This window comes from Panthera onca, chromosome F1, assembly GCF_046562875.1.
Source record: "Panthera onca isolate mPanOnc1 chromosome F1, mPanOnc1 haplotype 2, whole genome shotgun sequence".
Taxonomy (NCBI): domain Eukaryota; kingdom Metazoa; phylum Chordata; class Mammalia; order Carnivora; family Felidae; genus Panthera; species Panthera onca.
In genome coordinates this window covers 37014939-37029593 of record NC_138355.1, presented here as the reverse complement: position 1 = coordinate 37029593, position 14655 = coordinate 37014939, and the positions used below count along the sequence as shown (strand labels likewise).

General features: G+C 46.2%; 1 long non-coding RNA gene across 1 annotated transcript; it reads right to left on the bottom strand.

The window, feature by feature from the left end:
* Nucleotides 1-346: 346 nt before the first annotated feature.
* On the bottom strand, nt 347-10074 carry LOC132685742 (uncharacterized). The gene is made up of 2 exons (XR_009613297.1): nt 9708-10074; nt 347-487 (listed from the first exon to the last, which is right to left on the bottom strand). It is a non-coding gene; the product is annotated as an uncharacterized LOC132685742 (long non-coding RNA).
* Nucleotides 10075-14655: the final 4581 nt, after the last annotated feature.

Below are 14655 nucleotides of genomic sequence, written 5' to 3'. Positions count from 1 at the left end.
CCATTAACCGCAGAGAGGGCAACATCCTTTCCAGGCTTCTTTGTGATAGACCTGCTCCACTGGGCAGGGAATGTTCCCTTTGCACAAGAGGTCCCCCTTTGTCAGGGGTCACCACTGCACCTCCCTCCATCTCCACCAAATCCAGGGCGGGGCACTGAATTTGCTTTCCTCCGTTCATGCCCCGGTACTCCTTCATTCAGACGTGCTGTAAAAGGAACATAGCATGGAAGTGTCTGGAGGGAGAGCTTGCACCCCAGGACCTGCAGGGTCCTATGGCTGGCCAGCTCCTTTCTGCCTAGATGCTTAGGTATTTTGCATATTGTTTCCCCTGGAAGCTAAGGCAGTGTGACTAGAGTCGCCAGTTTATTTGTCTGCAGGTGGATGCCATTTACAGCTTATTAGTGTCAGGACACGATTGTGAAGTAGATATAGTTTGCTGCAGTGCCCTTTAACTTCCTCTGACCATCGTCTTTTCTCCCCTCTGGCCCTGCAAGAAATACAGAGTTACAGAAGGAAAATTAAAAAGCACATAAAAATGGCCGAAATGAGACGGAGAATATAAATCCACCAGGATTCCCCAAGACAGGGGCGGCCAAGGTTGGGAACAGTTAGTTCGGGGCTACAAAAGGGAAACTGACTTGACAGGGCTGGTCCCAGGAGGGAAGCAGAGGGGTCTGTGTGCTGTGGGAAGGGTCACACATTGATTCCGTGTTTCTTTTTTTTTTCCTTTCCTTTCCTTTCCTTTCCTTTCCTTTCCTTTCCTTTCCCTTCCTTTTCTTTCTTTCTTTCTTTCTTTCTTTCTTTCTTTCTTTCTTTCTTTCTTTCGAGAGACAGAGAGCAGGAGAAGGGCAGAGAGAGAGAGAGAGGGAGAGAGAGAATCCTAAGCAAGTTCCACAGTGTCAGCATGGAGTCCAACTCAGGGCTCGATCTCAGGACCATGAGATCATGACCGGAGCTGAAATCAAGAGTTGGACACTTAACTGACTGAGCCACCCAAGGCACCCGTGAGTTTCTAAGGGCAATGGGGTAAAGGGCATGAGGGGTTCAGCGATGAGATAAGGAGAGACAGTAGAGCAGGAACCACTCTGAACCGTGACCCCACCTCCACCCCCTGTATGATCCCACAGATCCTCAAAGAAAGTAAAAAAAAAAAAAAAAAAAAAAAAAAAAAAAAAAAAAAAGACAAGAAAAGAAAAGAAAAACAAGTGAATAGGATGATATTGAACTCCAAGCAAGAGACAAAACCAAGAATGGCTGCCCAGAATGCAGAGGGCTAGAGGGAGGCATTCAACCTTGGAACTGAATGGTTCGAGGCACAATCACCCAAAGCTTTGAGGAGGCTGGAGCCCCAGCTGGCATCGGGATGGCTTACACAGTGTACAGAGAGTGGGTCCCTGCTCCCCCAGGAGCCCCACTCTCCTCTGGGCTCTACGGCTCCCCTGTCTTGGGATTATCTGCTCTAGGCTTTGGCCAGGCAGAACCACCTCTGTGTCTTTGGGTTCCTTCTTCTCTTCCTCCCTTCTTACCCATGAGAGCTTCATGCTCTATCTTGCCCTGAGTCCTGGAAGCTGGCACTTAAAGTCCATGCTGTGTGTGTGTTGGTGGGGGGGGGGGGGCAGAGGGTATAGGGGAAATATCTGAACCTGCCTCCCAGTTTTGCTGTGGACCTCAAACTATTCTAAAAAATGGTCTTTCAAAAAAAAAAAAGTCTATGCTATCCCCACTGAGGACAGACTTTCCCTTGTTTAATTTTATTTTTTTAATGTTTATTTATTTTTGACAGAAAGAGAGAGAGACAGAGAGAGAGAGAGACAGAGCATGAGCGGGGCAGGGGCAGAGAGAGAGGGAGACACAGAACTGGAAGCAGGCTCCAGGCTCCGAGCCGTCAGCACAGAGCCCAACGCGGGGCTCGAACTCACAGACCGTGAGATCATGACCTGAGCCGAAGTCGGACGCTCAACCAACTGAGCCACCCAGGCGCCCCTCCCTTGTTTAATTTTGAAATTCAGACTCTCTCCTGACCTAAACCTCTTAGAGTGCTGGGATTTCTCACTGTGTGGTGGTCTAAGGGACACTTCCTGCAAAATTAATTTGGTGGTTCATCATAGTAACTGAAACTCCATTCATCGTGACATTGAATTTTTTAATTATACCAAATACTTTTGGTCCCCGAGTTCCTGGCTCTTCCCATCACCGGCCAGTTTATAAAAACGGACTCAAGGTGCCAGACTCCTATGATGCACCTGTCACAGGGATCCAATACCAATCGGACCGTTGACTGAATGGTGGGGGGTTTGGGATCAAGTTCAGGGTAGACGGAGAGAGAATTTTGGATGGAGGACCCTTTCCATTGAGGACTATCTCGGCATAAGAGAATGTATGGAGAGTGCTTACCGAAGCACATTTTACATCCGATATTTTGTTTACTCCTCATATAATCCTGTGACGCTGACTTGAGGGAAAACTCCTTTTCCCCATCTGTAAAATGGGGATAACAGTTTTTACATGATTGCGTGCTTTTGAGGAGCAAATAGACCACAGCGTATGTGATAAGGGTTTGTAAACCTCATACATTTTACAAATGTTAGTCGACACTATTATTATCCTTCAAATCAAACCCCGCAGGCAAGTGGTAATTTCAGGCACAATTTCATGTCTCTGTATAATTTGCTGCCTCCCTCAGACCTAAACTCCTCAGCTCTGTAGTCAGAATTGTGAATTTGATTACATCTCATTGCCTTGCTGTTAGGCACCAACATTTCTTTTGTACATTAAAGAAGGGTGTAATAAGGTGGGAGTTTCTCTCCTAGCTCGGGGCCTGGGGACTAACTCAGCTTCTGAAGGGCACGGTTTCCCAAGTCCTTGGGCGAGCTGGCTGGGTGACCCTCGGGTGGAACGAGTCTTTCCTCCAGCTGATGAGGTCGGCCCTGTTGGAAGTGGCACAGGTTTGCCCATTTGACGCTCTCATATCCGACTCCTGGAAGCCTCTAGCTGCTTAATGGATTCATTTAAGTGATAATAGGAGCCGATCGTATGTCAGGTTGTTAAAATGGCGATAACATATTGCACTAGGAGAGCATTATCTACGGTAACTGCATTATAATGGTTAGGGAATGTCGACAGAACTACATATGATATTCCCATAAACACCAAATGAATTCAGAGTGACTAGGCTATTCAATCCAAGTGTGGCCAAGGCAAGAGGTAACACTTCATCTTCTAGACCCTCGCTTTCCAAACATTGCAAAAGGAGACACACGCAGACAAGTGTTGACACATCAAAGTCAAACAAATGCACATGCTTCTCTGATTCATAACCAATCTGGAAAGCCGCTCACCCGGCCTCAAGGGAGTGTGGGAATTTGCCAAATGTTCTCCCCCCGAGGAACAGAGGGGAACAGAGAAAGGAAGGCATTGGGGAACGATGATGGCCGAGGCCACAGGTTCTGTGTGTCAAGGTTCGAGGTTGCTCTCCTAAAGGATTTATAGGGGGTCGTAGGCTGTGCAGTACAGCGTCAGGATACTCTAGCTGGCCCGCCTCCCTGCTCCCTGCGCCCTAAAACTACGTCGAAAAGAGAATGGTGAGGTCAGTAACGTTTACTTTTGTCCCCCTGCATCTCCAAGATTCCCTTCTGTAACACTGGTGTCGCCTCCCCAATACTGGACTGATACCTTCTGCTCTGATGCTCCAGTCTTAAACTGTTATACATCCCTGGGTATTTCTACCTTAAAAGAAGGTACTGCACCCCCAGAGGGCTGCTTTAAAAAATGCAGCTGTAACTTTTAGCTTCCAATTTCCAACTAGCCACAATAGTAGTCGCCATTCATTCAGGGCTCACTATAAGCCAAGCGATGTATTTACGTTATCTATAAATCTCAGAAACTTCAACAAGGCAGCGTTTACAATTCCCATTTTAGACATGAAGTCACCACGGCTCGGTTAAATCACCAGCAAGAAGGGACGGAACTAGCATTTAAATCCAGTTCTGCCAAGCCCTCGCTTCAGGCTGGTTTGCCCAGTAAATTGCCTGACATCTCCGAGACCGTTTCCTTATTTGTTAACGCTCCGAGATGGTGTACCTCTGTTACAAGGCTATTATGAAGGTCACTTGAGACAATGTATGTGAATGCCCTTTGTAAATTGCAAACATAGGCCCGTTATAAGCACTTCTGCAAAGCGGAAAGCCCTGAGTCCGAAGCTAACAAGTTCTTCGGTCAATCCCTTGATATCTTTACAGGCGTAAGGCCTGGGTTTCTTCCCGCGAGAGGGGCTGGGAGCGCCGCCATTGGTTCCCGTCTGCCCACTATGTGCCCTGCAGTGTGCCGGGTCTGGAAGCTTCCCCTCTGTGGTACCTCACAGCCTAACGGGGCAAGTAAACTGTGTAAACAAATAGCTATAATAAAAGGTGCTAAGTGCTGTAATAGAGGTAAGCGGAAAGTGTTCTGGGAGCGCCAATGAGGCCAAGCCCCTCGTCTTCAACAATCTCGTTACAAGGAAGCAGATGGATAGTGCTCTATCAAAACTAATAGAATGAAAGATATTGCAAAGGCAATATGTGCCCAAGTGCTTGGTAAACTGAAGCGCTAAACACGTGGAGGGCGAGTTTGTGATTTACCCAAAGAAAAGAATTGCTATCCGAGGAATTCCTGTGCCAGCCCAAGAATATTTTTAGGGCGGAATCTTCCTGGTGGTTCCCGCGTGAGACGTTTGGGAGGCCGTTTGGTCCCTTGGCCCTGCTGGAAGGCCTGTTTCACAGCGTCAACCTGAGTCTCTCTTCCCTCCAGGATAACCTCCGATGATAAAGGGCAGAGAATTGGGACCTGAAATGCTTGGAGGCCCGAGGCTTTCCCATCACCTGGAGCGTTGAGCTCCAGGGACTCCCCCGGGGACAGAAGGGATGGCATTTATGCTTTTTGACAGGATGATGAGATAGGGAGCTCGGAAACCCTGATCCTCTGCCCCGGGGGACCCCAAGGGAGGGGGCGTTTCAGTCAGCCCCTTCAACACTGCGATTCTGCCAGCTTGCCTAGCTGTGATGTGGGGTCAGGGCTATTGTTTTCCACCGCTCACTAAGGGAAATGCTCGCCAGAGAGCAATGCGTTCCTCTGTTAAAACAAAACACCTGTCATAAAAGGCCACATATTGTGGGCTTCCCTTGACACGAAGTGTCCCGAACAGGCAAATCATAAACTTCATAAACAAAGAGAGTAGCTTAATAGTTGCCTCCGGCCAGGCAGTCAGGCTGTGGGTGATGGGAGGGTCGGGTGTGACTGCTCATAGGTTGAGGGTTTCTTTCTGGGGGTGATAAAAGTGTCCCAAAATTGACGGGGCGTGGCGGCTGCAAACTCCGTAAATACACCAAAACCATCGAAGTGTACAATTTAAACCGGTGAATTGTATGTTATGTGAATTGTATCTCGACAAAGCTGGTCACAGGAAAACACAGCAATGCCGAAGCTTTATCTGGGAAGGCACAGAAAGTCGCCCCCTGATGGTGGGAGAAAACTTCGCAAAGTGCTGGGCTCTGACTCCTCCTCATTTTGGTTCCCATTTGGAGTTCCGTTGTTCTTTTCCACCTGGCATATTCAGGAACTTCTGATGCTCATCCAGGACAAAGCCCTAGCTGGCTGGCTCGCCACTCCTCTGCCTATGGCCTAATCTGTCCCAGCCAAGACAGGAGATCCCCCTTTGCAGGGCGATTAAAATTGTTACAGCTAAGTGAAAAAACGCTATTAGTGTGTTGGGGGGGGAGGTGGGGATGGGGAGCTATTGTTTAACGGGGACAGAGATTCTGTGTTGCAAGACGGAAAGCGTTCAGGGGACGGACCCTGGTGACGGTTGTGCCACAGTGAATGCCCTTGATACTAGCTGTATTGAGCTGTATGTACACTTGACAATGGTTAAAATGGTTAATTGGACGTTACGTGTATTTTAACACACTTAAAAAAATGACTGTTGTCACCTAATCGAGAGGTTCCCTGAAATGTTATGAGAAGTGAAAGAATCGTGGGAAGGAGGATGCCGTGCAGAGATAGTAGGGTCAGCTTAAGGAAGAGCTAACAACCGATCCTAGCTTAGTGAATTTCACAGCGCAGGCCTTTGGGGGAGTCTCGAAACCCCTGCAAATGAAAAGAGTGCTTCCTCCTTTCAGGTGTCCTTGATCCCAGAGACGAGACATGTGCCGTGCTGCACTGTCCAGTCAGAGCTGGGAGAACTGCATTCCACACAGGTGCTTTTGAAAGACGTATTGAGAAACACCGATCGCAGAGGAAAAAGGAGGTGAGCACAGTAGAGCTCGCCCATCTCACTCCCTGGACCCAACATGCTGCTCTCATCTGACCGCGATGTTTCCTTTCTTCTCACGTTGAAATTACGACCACCACCCACCCCAAACCACTTCAGTGTTCCCCACCAGTTCATCCACTCAGTCGCCCCAGCCAGAATTCTCCAGGCAGCCTGATCTCTCCATCACCTCCCGAGCAATTATCGAAGGTCTCTTAATTCTAAATTCAACGGACCTCATGAGTCTGTCTGCTCATTTCCATCGATGCTGCCTCCACGCTGGGCCATGCCATGGGGGTCATTAGTCGAGACTCCTACAACAGCTGGTTAAGTGGTCTCCGAACGTGGGCCCCTAGGTCCCAACCCTCCCTTCGTTCTTCAAGCAACAGCCAGAGCGATCCTTTGAGAGATCGAATCAGATTAGGTTAACTCCTGGGAGAAAGCTTCGCGGGCCAGCCATGCCAACAAGAGAAAACAAAATCGTGCCAGTGGCCCACGGAGCTCTGTATGATCCACCATCCCCCTGCCTCTGTCCTTCACATCACCTTCCCAGCTGATCCTCTTCCTGGCTTTTTTTCCGTTCTTTAAAAGTCCCAAGCTCTTTTCTTGGCTCCTTCCTATGCTTCTTTCAGTTCCGAGCTTAAATATCACTTACGCAGAGAGACCCTTAATTAATTCATTTACTGCTTGTCCATTCACTCAATAAATATCAATCTAGCACATGCTCTAGTGCTAGGCACTCTACTCGTCCTTGAACCTCCCTCCCTGTGTAACTAAGGCCTCCTGTTACATTCTCCCCGGCACCTGCTCTTTTTCTTCATTGCACTGAACACAATTTTTTTTACGACAAATTTGTTGTTTGATTTTTTTTTTTTAATTTTTTTTAACGTTTATTTATTTTTGAGACAGAGAGAGACAGAGCATGAACGGGGGAGGGTCAGAGAGAGGGAGACACAGAATCTGAAACAGGCTCCAGGCTCCGAGCTGTCAGCACAGAGCCCGACGCGGGGCTTGAACTCACGGACCGTGAGATCATGACCTGAGCCGAAGTCGGCCACTTAACCAACTGAGCCACCCAGGTGCCCCTGTTGTTTAATTTTTTAAAAAGTGTCTTCTTCTTCGAATGCACTAAGGTCTTTGAGGGTAGACTAGTTAACTCACCTCTGTGTTGCTTCCAGAAATAGCTATTCAATAAATATTTTCTGGGATGCCTGGGCAGCTCAGTCAGTTAAGCGTCTGACTCCGGCTCAGTACGGAGCCTGCTTCGGATTCTGTCTCTCTCCCTCCCTCTCTCTCTGCCCTGCCCCCATTTGCATTCTCTCTCTCCCTCTCTCAAAATAAATAAATACACTTTAAAAAATAGATAAATATTTGCTGAATGAAGAAATCTTTAAATAGAGATCTTTTTTTTTTTTTTTAAATCTGATAGAGTGTGGCATATGGAAGGTTTATTTCTTCCTCTCTCTTCCCAGCTTCTTCCACATCATAAAATAACAGCACATGATGCTGAGGGTGGCTAAGTGGGAGACAGACTCACCAAACTCTTCCTAATGAGAATCCACGTTAGCTAATAAATGACAATATTAATGACTAACATTCGTAGGGTGTTTTACATCTAGCAAAACATTTTCCCATTGCATTCTGCCCTTCAATTTAATAAAGAAAATCTAGCTTTTGGCTGCCCTATAAAAATGAAATCAAAAAGAAATAAAAAGTTTAAGGACAACAGGGATTAAGCTGTTATGATATTTAAAGTCCATTAGTAAAAGATTGGCGAGTTAGAAAAAAAGGGAACACCCTTCAATACGGTTTCTCCTTTCAAATTCTGAGGGCACTGTAGGGGTTTATAGAAACAAAGATATGTCTTTTAACTCTGTTATATCTGTGCCCTGCCAGAGCTTTGGGCTATTTATTATTAATTCTTTTTTTAATACTTATTTATTTTTGAGAGGGAGAGACAGAGTGAGCAGGGGAGGGGCAGAGAGAGAGGGGGAGACACAGAATCTGAAGCAGGCTCCAGGCTCTGAGCTGTCAGCAGAGAGCCCATCGTGGGGCTAGAACCCAGGAGCTGCGAGGTCACAACCTGAACCGAAATTGTTCACTCAACCAACTGAGCCACCCAGATGCCCCCTTTTGTAGAAATTCTTTTTTTTTTTCAGTGTTTCTTTATTTTTGAGAGAGAGAGACAGCCATGGTGTGAGCAGTGAGCTGCTTATTATAGGAATTGAATCTCATGGTGCCCTGTATGTGATATGATGGATTCCTCCCAGTTTTTCATCAGTATGAGGAGTCCTCCCAAAGGCTCAGGACAAAGAAGCAGCTTTACACGTAGAAGCTGGAGTCCAGGACTCTTAGTTGTTGTTCATAAGGAGCGGGAGTTTTCCCTGAATTGAATGCCCCACCCCTGCAACAGCCATACCTGTGGGGATTACTTAAGCTGACACTTCTTTCCCTCTCCCTTCTTTCCTCCTTTCCTTCCTTCCTATTCATTCTAAAAGTCTTGTCTTTTTACCTTTACTGTGTGCCTTTCTACGTGCAAGGACCTACGATACTTATTAGAAGCAGACACAGGAAGTTGGCTGGGGTATCTGGGCAAATGGTAGTGCACAGCTTAAGTAGGAGATACCCCCACGTGCACCTTCCTTTACAGCACAGCCACTGTTTTGCTCTACAGAATAAAGGTCCAAAGGTCTTCAACTCTGCAAAGTTCTAATCAGTTTACCTTTATCAATGCACCGTGGCATTTTCAAGGATTCTGCCTGGCACTTTCAATCTGCTTCTCTTCTTGGTATTGATTCTCTGGTGTCATGATCAGCAAAAGGCCAGCCTGAGGGGTAGAGGCCCCCGGGGAGGCAGAGGAGAGTAAAATGACAGAAAGGATAGATCTATCACCTTGAACGTACTCCAGCCCAGCCAATCTTGGAGTTGGCCGGAGTCAGACCTGTATAATGTTTGGATAGGACACCACGTTGGAATAGCAGAAGCTGCAGCCTGAAAGACCAGATGCTACTGGGGAGTCGGTACTGGAACCCTTCCACCATCTGGAGCCATGATTTCTGGCAAGTTACTCACTTCTTCCCCTGCAAACTGAGCGGTTTGATCTATGGTCTCTAGGAGCCCTTTTGCCCTAGCATTCTATTGCCCTAAGTTTTATTTTCTCCTTCCACAAGTGCTCAGAAAATGAGGACATAGTTAATGATGTCAAAGGCTAAAGAGAGTTGGTGGAAAATAAGGCATCAAAGGTGTTCACGGATTTTGAAACGTTGTGCTTTTGAAACTTTGTTGGGGTGGAAGAACACACTGAGCTGGGGACTGAATGGAAAGAAGTGAAAATCGTTGTACGGGAGAAAAAGAACAGTAGCCAGAGATATGATGAGTGCGGTGAAATTAGGGAAAAGAGAAACAATACAGATATTAAACATACCTCGTCATAAGATGTGGAAAAGCCATAGAAGTAGCCATGTGCTACTTGTAGCTTGTAGGATACTTTTCAGTGCTTAGGAAAACATCCACTATTACTGTCTGAAACATGGAATTTCCAAGTGTTTCCGTTTTTGTTTCAGGATGACCTGGTGAGAAGACAGCGCTCGTGGAACCAGAGGAAAGTGACTTGTGCTCAACAGGAGGGTGACAAGATCTTTCTAATTATTCCTCAGCATTCTAGAATCCAAGGTGAAGAATGCTCCCCGACAAGGCGGAGGTAAGCAGACATAGGGGAAAGAGTATGGAATCAGAGTGTGACCCATTTGAGTTTCCAACCACAGTCACGGGGACAGTGTGGGACAGGGACCTGCGGGCATATAGGGCAGACTCATGATTTAGCCCGTCTTCAATCTAAAATTTTCAAAACATGTGTCCAACACATATTCAGGGGAGAAGCTGATGAAGGAGAGGGCAGAGAAGGAGCACCGCCAGAGCCTATGGCTCAACTCTGGCCCCACATTTATAGCCTCATCCAACGAAACAAAAGCTGACATTTACTCAGAGTTTTTCTTCTTAAAGGTCGTTGAGCAGGTTCTTTAGAGGTCTTGTCTCCCATCACAAATGGTTTTTCAAAGTCTTCTGTTCCAGGAGTGTCCTTAAAGATAAATGTATACGTGTGTGTGTGCGTGGGTGTAATTTTACACGAGAGTGGAAAAAAATACAGTTGACTCTCCTTATTCGCAGCTTTTATGTCCTATAGTGTTGCCATGAACATGACTTAGCGAATACAGAACTGTTGTTCCTAGGGGACTCACAGGGTTAGGTTCCTGTGAGCCCCTGGCCATGACAGCTTCAGCCACTGGCCAACACCTAATCTTTATCATGTGCGTTTTTGTTTCAAGGCACCTAATTTACTATATTTTGCTATTTGTTCACATTGAACTCACAGCCAACAGCACTATAACTCATGCCTGAGTGAAGCTTATCTAACTAACACACGTATTTTCTCCAGAAGGTACGTCACAGCCTTTTTGCGCTTAGAAACACTGGCACTTAGCATCGTGCTCGGGGCCCTTTTACACAGTGAAATCATCCACAGAAAAGCACAAACATAAAAAATGTGGCACTAAACAGACCATGAAAATAACGCTGGGTTACAGTATGAGAGTTGAGACGTGAAGGGAGAAATCACCTCATTCAACCTTATCTGAGAATGTGCACTTTGGGCAACTCTCATTTTTCCTCACACTATGCATATCCTCAAATGATTGTAAAACCCCCATGAGTATCGATTTGAGGTTACGATCCATTTTATCTGGGAGGCGAATTCTCAAATACAGAATCCGTGAATATTGAGGATCAGCTGGATGTATATGCCTTCAATAGATGTGTGTATATGGATATTGGGCAATTTCCCTTATCTCTTTAAGCCGACCTATGAAATAAGATGAATATTACTTCCTCATAGTGGGAGCATTAACTGAAATAACACATGGGAAGCACCCGCAAAACTCATGGTACACTTTCTGAGACACCGAGGGGGGAGACTTTTACTCTTTCCCCCTGATGGGGAAAGGCTACCTTTCTCTCCACAAGGTAGCCTCATTTTTGCATCAGGCTGTCTGTGGTGCACAGCTCTGACTTCTGATCTGGCTAGAACATTTTCTCCTTGTATTAAAATTACTTCGGAAAACTATTGAGTTGATTTTCAGTCATCACAGCTCATACGTCTCCTATTGCAACGGCCAAGTATTCAGTGCTTCCTTCGGCTTCTCAGATCTTCTCTCTCACATTTTGCATTTTGTACTTGAAGGTGAAATCCACATCTAGTGAGACAGACCCTTTGTATCCAGACCAGCTGCATCTGAGACTTGAATGCCTTTGCTTTCTCTCCTGTTTTTATATTTTGTTTTGTTTCTCTTCTCCACCTGATCAATACCTTCCCATCTGAAGAAGCAAAACATTCTCTCTGTTCTGTTCCCCTTGCTGCTGATTCTGACTCAAGGGGATTGGGGTGGGTGTGTGGGGGGGGAGAGGGTCACCGTCTATATTTAACCACAAAGATAATTCCTTCTCCTTAACACGTCCAGCAGTGCCAGAGAGAATTTGACATTTGAGGGGACTGAGTGGCAAGGGCAATTCTTATAATCGGGCTATTGGAATAGAAGGGATTGGAGCAGCAAGTGAAATGCAGGGGTGAGAAAGTCAGGGATTTGGGGGAGGGGATCTAGCGCAGGAGAAGAGGGAGAAGTTATCCGTCAACACTGGTGGAAGAACCGACAGCAAGACTTAAATGCTGCACTAAGTCGCCTCCAGGAGAACCTCGCAAACGTGGAGCGGGGCAGGGGGCACAGCTGGGGAGGGTCATGGCTGTGCCAGCTGTTTAAATGCTCTGCACCCTAGATGAGCACTTCTCAAACTTCGATGAACACGTGACCCCCTCTGGATCTTGTTAAAATGCATATTCTAGTTCCGTAGGCCTGGTTTGGTCCGAAGATTTTGCACTTCTAGGCATTTTCCAAATGAGGCTGATGCTGCTGGTCTCTAAGCCAAACATTGGGTAGCAAGGCTCTACTACAGTCTTTTAGGAGAGCACAGGCAAAGAAAAACAAGGGAAGGTGGTTGGACAGCTCTTTCCTCTTCTTCCCTGCCTATCAGTGGCCCTGTCTGGTTTCCAAACCATTTTGAAAGTATTTTATACTTCCCTCCCTCCTGGCCTTCCCCATCTATGCTCAAAGCACTGGGAGATCGGGGGTTGAGTTTTGTTGATCATTGCATCTAAGGCTTTCTCCAGAATAGGCACTTCATAAATATTAAAGTTGTACTTAAAACATCTTTCTCCGTGAGGCTTTGCCAGATCATTCTAGCCCTACAGCACTCACTATCTGCGTCATTCATTTGGCAATTAATCTTATACAGTCTTATGACAGTTTTTGTATTGTTGCACTGGACTGTTATATATCTTTTGAATTGTTATTTATTTTTCAGCCCCTCTGTGTATTGACTCTGCAGCTAGATTGTAAATAAATTCTTTGAGTTGAGGGACTGGATTTTCATTCATTCATCAATCATTTGGTTTGTACCTACCATGTGTAAGGCTGGGGTCTTGATACACAAAGATAAATAAGGTAGGGTCACTGAGGGGCAGGAGAGTATGGTGAGAAGGGCTTAGCTCTCGGAGTCGGAGAGAACTAGGCTTGAATCCCAGATCTGCTACTTTCTGGCTTCCTGACTGCACACAAAATACATAACATACCCCAACCTTGATCTTTTCAGCTGTACAAAATGGGTTAAAACCATCAATCTTATTGTGGTGAGCTTGACTGAAAGGACGTGTACGCAGTCCCTGCGATGAGTACTCAGTGGGCACTCAGGAAAATATAATTTCTCATTCTTCAGAGAGTTACCACCAAATAGTTTAGAGAAAACTGTAAATACATAAATAGTCAAAGCACTGGAGAGGCTGTATGAGTGGAGCCTTTCTTTGTAATTCCCACGGGGTCTAGGAGGGAAGGCCTTAATAAATGCCTGGGGTTTGACTAAAGGCAATAACACACCTTCTCCAACACAGGCATCTGAGAGCCTTAAGTGAATGTAATCCAATTTATTAATTTCGACACGACTTACTTTTACAGACTCTTCCTACGATCGAGCCACAGCCTCGACGTTTATAAAGGTATAAGGATCTGTCAGAGGCAGTCCTCGCTTTATGGGCCTCTTAAGACGAGCTCTGTTTATAGACAAATCTGTAATTAAAGGATGTATGGCATTAGCAAGATCTATGATCCGTGCAAAGAAAAAAATAAGCTGAGGAAAGTAACGAATGATCCATTTTGATGATGGTAGGGAGGAAAAGGAGGTGGAAATTGATCAAAAGAAGGGCCTGAGCAGCAGGGCAGACGATGAGAGACAGGTTACGATAGCTTGGGAGGAAGTTAGGGTTGGAAGAAGGCAGCCTACAAGTGTCCCTGTTGCTGTGAAATAGCAGAATCCATGACAGGAGTGCCAACGAAGCCTGAGGCTCCCCAGACGTGGCCTCGTTTGCTCTGACACCCCCATATGAAGGATAATCTCTCCTTCGATCCGGGTGGGGAGCGTGAAGCAGAGGCTAGGAGATGCCTGCCCCTTACAGAGATAAGGCAGCATGAATGTCTGCCGTATCTGTCTGTCAGCCTAGAAATCCACTTGGGTCCAGAACCTACTCCACTTTGAAATAACTGGAAGGAAAAAGATCAGGAGAATGGAAGAGTACCAAATTCCTTCTGGCTTCTGGGCTAGATTATTGCCCTTGTTGTCTATTTGGACCAAGGCCAAATATTTCTTCCACTCTAGTGTGATGTCTTCCCGAGACAGCACCGGAAACATGAACGGATGAACTATGGCCTCTAGTTTGGGCAAATCCAGGAATTTCTGCCTGTGGCTGCTCTACGGAGGCAATGAACCCAGAGAGGCTAACAACGTAAGTTTGTCTGAGCCATCACTGTGCTCAATTCTTAGCCTCTAACTAAACCCTGGTTCTGTAATATAGCCTGGGGATCCACTAGAATAAACGTGGGCCTGACATATGGTCAGTCTCCCCGCTATGCCTAGGGACGTCATCCAGGAGTGGCACATGATGTTTCAAGAAGCCAGGTTGCATCAGCCCTGCCTTTCATGGTGCTACCTCCCTTGGAGAAGATTAGCAGAATGTTCTTCAATCCAGAAAGGCTGCTCGGAAAGATTTTCATCTGGCCTAAATGAGAAATACTTCTCAGAGCTGTGTGGGCTTCTCCAAACATACCTAGAAACTAACAGATTTCATGCTCACTTCTATCACCCAGTAAGCAATCATGGGTCACCAAACCATAAATCGGCAGTTAATGGATTTTCGTCTACATGCTCTGGCCTTTAGTATCATCTTTAATTTGGTTTTAATTTGTGTTAATCTCCCCTTGCTTCTTTGATCTCCC